The sequence below is a fragment of the Cetorhinus maximus genome, chromosome 31 (genome assembly GCF_964194155.1).
Source record: "Cetorhinus maximus chromosome 31, sCetMax3.hap1.1, whole genome shotgun sequence".
Taxonomy (NCBI): Eukaryota; Metazoa; Chordata; class Chondrichthyes; order Lamniformes; family Cetorhinidae; genus Cetorhinus; species Cetorhinus maximus.
In genome coordinates, this window is record NC_135909.1 from 16,459,017 (window position 1) to 16,465,658 (window position 6,642).

Genomic DNA, 6,642 nt, shown 5'->3' on the forward strand with positions numbered 1-6,642 from the left:
CATTGAGTCCAACAAGTTGAGAATGTAAACTCAATCCCCATTATGTATCTTTTCCATTGGATATTCACATTTATATCTTGTTTATGCTTTTGGATGGCAGCTGTTCATCATCCCATCATTCACACCTCCTTTCGACACATCTTTGGTTTTGTTACTTGAACATTTACCTTAACCTTGCACCATCAACTCTTTTGTCATTTAACTTCTCCTGCCATCCACCCAGATTTGGAAACCACAAGAGAAAAAATTTATATTAGATTTATTAATAACTAACGAGAGAGAGTTAATATTCTGAAAGTAAATGAGCATCTGGCAACGAGTGACCACAATATGTTAGAGGCAGGGAAATGTCACAGAAATGTAACAATTTTCACCTTAAGTAAGGTCGGTAAGGGCAGAATGAGCAGGAAGCTGAACAGATTAAAATGTGAACTGCTACTAAAAAGCTAAAGGAAACAATCAGAGGCACTCAAAGGTGATTTCAGTATAATAGGTGTCTGACGCAAGGCCCAAGGAAGGAAACTTCATGGTGAATTTGGAACTGAATTCCACGTTTTAAACCAGTAATTAAGCAGGAACTGTGATATCTGCCCAAATATTGATTAACTGCCTTTGACATGATGCTGTCTTCACTATGATGATTCTCTCGTCCTCGATGGTACATGTCGCAGTGAAGGAAGCTGTTGTCCAAATTAAAATGTTGAATTACTGCATTTAGATCGGACATACTGCACCTAATAAATATCAACTTCACGATATTTTTCCATCTTAGAAATTTCTTATTCAGGTAATGATGGAGTGATAGTGAACGAGAGAAGAATATTCAGACTGTGCCAGCTCGTTGCGAGAAATGAGCTGGTCTCGGCTGGTGTGTGTTTGCAGCAATTGCAGCTCGTGTCCTCGTGTAAATAAAAACAATTTGGGATACTTGTTGCAAAGTGAAGTGTTTACAGGAAGCGAGATTCCAATGTTAAGACCTGCAAAAAGTAAAGAAAAATCAGATAAACTTGTGGGAATATAAATAGCAGAGGATGGTTTCGATCCATCGACCTCTGGGTTATGGGCCCAGCACGCTTCCGCTGCGCCACTCTGCTACACAGTATCAGCTGTGGATGAATGTTACTTTGTGCATTAGGGAGCTAACTAGTCACTTGCTTTGTGCTTTTGAGCGATGTATTGGGAGGATCACCTTTGCTGCACAATTCCACTTTGCAACACCAGAAACAGACAAAAAAAAACAAAGAAAAAAAGGCAGCAAGAGGCTGCCAGGATACACAAGATGACAGAGAAAGATGCCGAGCAAATTAGCAAGACACTGAGGTGGAGAAACTGATCATTTGTCCAAACTATTCTGTTTGTCAGAGATGTCCACTGTTTGTAATAATGAGTCCTGCTGTGTAACTGTGCACCCTGTTGTGTAACTGTGCACCCTGTTGTGTAACGGTGATCTCTGTTGTGGACCTGTGCCCTTTTTTTGTAACTGTGCATTCTGTTTTGTGTATGTGCACCCTGTTGTGTAACTGTGCTCTCTGTTGAATAACTTTGCTCTTTGTTGGCGAGACTGTGTTCTCTGTTGTGCAGCAGTGCCCTCTGCTGTGTTACTGTGCCCTCTGTTGTGTAAGTCTGCCCTCTGCTGTGTAAGTCTGCCCTCTGTTGTGTAACTGTGCTCTCTGTTCTGTAACTCCGCCGTCAATTGTGAAACTGTGCCCACTGTTGTTTATCTGTGCTCTCGGTTGTGTAATTGTGTTATCTGTTGTGTAACTGTGCTGTCTGCTGTGTTACTGTGCCCTCTGTTGTTTAACTGTGCCCTCTGTTGTGGAGCTGTGCTCTCTGTTGTGTAATTCCGCCCTCTATTGTGTAACTGTGTCCTCTGTTTTTTAACTGTGTTCTCCGTTGTGTGACTGTGCCCCTGTTGCGTAAAGTGTGCTCCCTGTTGTGTAACTGTGCACTCTGCTGTTGAGAGATCTTCACTGTTGTGTAACGCACCTCCCTGTCGTGCAAACGTGTTGCCAGCTGTGTAAAAATGTTCTCTGTTGTCTCAAGATACTCCTATTCTGTAAATATGTTCTCTGTTACTCAGTGAAGATGTTTTCTGTTGGGAAAATATTTTCTTCCTGGGGCCTTGATGTTCCCTGTCATGTTAACGTGTTCCATGTTGTGTTCAGATGTTCCCTCTTCTTGTGTGAAAATCTGGTTAAGCCACAACTGGATAAAAGTTGTCAATTCTTGACTGTATCTGTTACCTTCTAGGAGTGAATGTGATTGTGCGATACATCCTGAGAACTCTTAGTAGACGTGTGCAAGATTTGTTCTGTATATGTCCATCACAGATAGTGTTTGTGAGTGTAGGATTCATTCTGCATCTCTGTCTCTGGAACAGTTTGTGAGAGTAGGATTTCTTCTTTATGGGTCAATGCCTGGTACTATATGTGAGGGTGAGATTAATTCTGTATCAGGCAGTGTGACTGAATGTCAATGTTGGAATCATTCTGTGTCTATCGGACCTCATTACTGCCAGGGGAAGTGGGTTAATTCTGTATCTGAATGTCTCCATTATTCTTATTATTATTCAGACCTTCGGGATAGAGAATGATTTGCTTCCACTCTCTCTCTCTCTCTCTCTTCCACTCTGAACAGAGTCAGTGTCTGATTCCATGACAGTCCTGCAGCACCCGGCTACTGCAGACCAAGGATTTGGATTGTTTTACAACAATTTCCTGCCATCCATAAACAATACACTGCTCCATGAATGGGACTGAGTGACAGAGCAGGGAGTTCTGCACAGGTCAAATTACTACTTCCCACTCTCAGGATCCAATTATATTTATATTTGTTCACGGGATGTAGGAGTTGCTGACAAGGCCAGCATCTGTTGCCTATCCCTAATTGCCCTTCAGACCAGACACTGCTTGTGTCGCTGCTTTTGATTTTCTGTTTTTTTGCAATGACTATTAATTGAAACAAATGCTTTGGTCTATTTTGTATTTGCTACCTCCTCTCTCTTTGGATTATTATAAACACCTTTTAATTCCTACAGGCAAATATTTGACAGCAGCAGAATCAAAGTAGTGATTCCGTGACAAAAGGAGAAGTGCAGCCAGCAACTTCTCACACAGTAAGTACAGTATCACTCACAGAGAGCAGAGGCATCAGTTCCACAAGCACCAACAGCACAGTAAGATAAGAGCAAAATAGTGCAGATGCTGGAAACCTGAAAGAAAAATAGAAAATGCTGGAAAAACTCAGCAGGTCTAACCGCATCTACGGAGAGAAAGACAGAGTTAACGTTTAAGAGTCATACAGACATGAAACGTAAACTCTGTCTTTCTCTCCACAGATGCTGTTAGACCTCCTGAGTTTTTCCAGCATTTTCTGTTTTTGTTAGCACTAAGTTAGTCCGGCAGTGAGACCAAGTCTCCGGAATGTCTATTCGTTCAAACGGAGCAGAAGAGTGCCTGAACCAGATGGGTTTTTATCAATGTGACTTTTAAGAGTTTTAAAAAATTACATGTCACCGGCAGCAGGATTTGATCCTGCGCCTCCATAACATTATCCTAAGGGGTCCTGATGTGTCTTGACATGGCAAATGTGGACAGGATGTTTCCTCTTGGAGGAGAATCTAGAACTCACGGTCACAGTTTAAAAATAACGGGTCGCCCATTTAAGACAGAGATGAGGGAACTTTTTATTCTCGCTGAGGGTCTTGAGTCTTTGGAACTCTCTTCCTCAAAAGAGGGTGAAAGCGGAGTCTCTGAATACTTTTAAAGCAGGGGTAGACTCTTGAAAGCAAGTGGGTGAGAGGTTATCAAGGGGAGGCAGGAATGTTGAGGTGAGGTTACAATCAGATCAACCATGACCTTACTGAATGGTGGAGCAAACTCGAGGGGCCGAGTGGCCTATTCCTGCTCTTTATTCCTTCTGTTCTTATGTTCATTAACCTGGAACTCTAGATTCCTGCTACGACGCCATCTCCACTAATAAAACTGCCACCGAAACCAAACAGCCGCTGTTTAAAACGTGCCTGTCTTCACAGCTTGTGCCTACAATAGCTGCTCTTCGTCTGACTCCCCACACCCTGACTGTCCGGCTCTGTTCCCACTCCTCACTGTCCAGTATCAAAACACCGGGGGAGCGGGAACTCAACAAGGAATATTCACTGCTGCGTTGTGGGGAGAAAGCAGCAATGATTTTCAATAACAGCTTCTTGCCATTCTGTCTCCCTCCTCCCAGGAGGCTGCTGTTTGTTCCCTCCCCCCAGGACCGGAGTCTCTCCATTGGCGGCTCTTCCTGTCCCAGGTAGATCTGGGGGAGAGCCGGGCGCATGCGCTCTTCCGCTCCCACCCATTGATCTCTGTTGGGTCGGAATGACGCATGCGCAGAATTCTACAATATTACGTGAAAAAATTTTGCAGTGTAACGTTTTCCAATTCACTTTTATCCTAGATCAGCAAATGATCTGGAGCTCATGGAAAAGGGGACGGTGAAAACTGGGACTCGCCCCCTAAAGAAACTCAACCTGGGATCTTTCTGTTCAGCTTGTTTGATGTTCAGGGACCTGTCTTCTCAAAGCAATCCTACAGAATCACTGGAGGAACCCGGGAGTCGGGGTGTTTGCTGGGACCGGGAAGGAGTTAATATCAGACAGGAACTCTCCAGATTAATTCAATCTGAGTGAAATACTCACTCACTGAGAGTGAAACCTAACGGCCCTGAGCTGCAGGGTGTAGAACAGGGAACTGAGGTTTAAACATGGGCCATTATTTCTCACTCACTGAGACTGTCATGGAGACATACAGTCATAGAATCTTGGAGAAATTGCTGGTCAGAAGGAGGCCATTCGGCCCATCCAGTCCATACTGACAGTCTGTAGAATAATCCAGTCAGTCCCATTCTCCTGCACTATCCCTGCAACTTTATTACCCACAGGCGCCCACCCAATTTCCATTTGAAATCATTCACCATCTCCGTTTCCACAATGCCCAGAGGGATCAAGATCCAGCTCATTACCCAGAGTATAACAAATTTCTTGCACACATCCCCCCTGCACATCTTGTCTTAAATTTTAAATCTGTGTCTCCTAATCCTTCTACTCTCAGCTAATGGGAACTGCCTTCCTTTGTCTACCTGATCTGAACAATCTTGTACACCTCTCTCAGACCTCCCCTCAATCTTGGCTGCTTCAAGGAGAGCAGCTCCGGATTCCGCAAACAAATTTTGCAGCTATAACTCCTCATGCCTGGAACTATTCTAGTAAATCTCCTTTGCACCGTCTCAACGACTCTCACATCCTTCCAAAAGTGTGGTGACCAGAAATGGAGGCAATATTCTAGTTGCGGCCTAACCAGAGCTTTATAAAGGTTAAACATAACGTTCCTGCTTGTATGCTCAGTACCTCTGTTGATGAAACCAAAGATCCCATCTGCTTTCCTAACTACTCCCTCAAAATCTCCAGTCATCTTCAAAGATAAAAAGACGCTTGGTCCCTCTGACCTTGCACAATTTTTAGAACTGGACCATATAGTTTATACTGCCTCTCTTCTGATAAAATACAGCATTTTTCCTGAGTGTGGGATTAATAATATGTCTCTGTTACAATATCATTGCAATCTGAGACTGCAGCTTCTGCCTCTCCACGAGAATCATTCTGGGTAAAACCAGAGCTTACAAGGATTTCTGCAACTGATGCATTGTCTGTGTCTCACCGCCCTCACTCACTCTGTCTCTATCAATCCCTCCACCCCCTCTCTTTTGAACTCCACATGAAGGCGGGATAGTGTTGTTTAGTGGCTGAGTGCACACAATCTGTATGTTCAAATGATCAAAAAATAATTCTGCTTCTGAACAAGATCATAATTTGAACCAGTTACGGGTTAACTCAGGCACAGCTGTGATTGGCTGCAGTCTCCTGAATCTGGGGAACAGACACTGTGAGCAGCTCCGGTCTCAGAGGGTTTAACAGTTACTGAGCTGGGAAACTACAACTAATCCCCGAGAATCCACAGCACAGGCCGAGAGGAGAGGAAAGCCTGTCCTGGGAGCTGTAAATCTGAGACACAGTTTGTCCTGTCAATGTGCAGATGTGAACATTGTATCAGCGAGAGTGTGTTAAAGGGGCGGGCGGGTTAGACTAATGTCACTGTGTTTGTGTGTCCGGACTCAGCGCCAGATTTCCACGTCCATCTTGTGTAAAATCACAAGATTTCCCTGTAATTGAATCGCGATGCTCCCCTGCTCAGCCCTGAAGAGAGAATTTAAGGGAAATATTTCGTTAATTTCAAGGTTTCAGTGGAAACACAGAGAAGAAGTCAGCGCTCGGCTGAGAGGGCGCGATCAAAGCAGCAAAGAAACGGGTTTAAATCGAAATTGCTGCATTTAATTCGGAATGAACTTTCTCGACAACAAAGATTCGGATTTTGTTAACAGAAGGAAGCGAGTGTGGGAATCTGAAATGTCCAATTTGAAGTGGAATTGGGGAGTTTATGAGGAGAGAGAAACACAGAGAGGCTGGAGGAGCCGGGAGCTGACAGCAGGTTGTCTCTGCCCCGTCCGCTCTCTGTGCTTAAGTTGCTCTGAGCCGCCACCACTGGTTTCATTTCTGATCCAGTTCTGACTGTCAGAGAGATTTTACACACAGTCTCGGAT

General features: G+C 44.1%; 1 non-coding gene across 1 annotated transcript; it reads right to left on the reverse strand.

The window, feature by feature from the left end:
- Positions 1–1,022: 1,022 nt before the first annotated feature.
- Positions 1,023–1,094, reverse strand: trnam-cau (transfer RNA methionine (anticodon CAU)). The gene has a single exon. It is a non-coding gene; the product is annotated as a tRNA-Met (tRNA).
- Between the last annotated feature and the right edge of the window lie 5,548 nt (positions 1,095–6,642).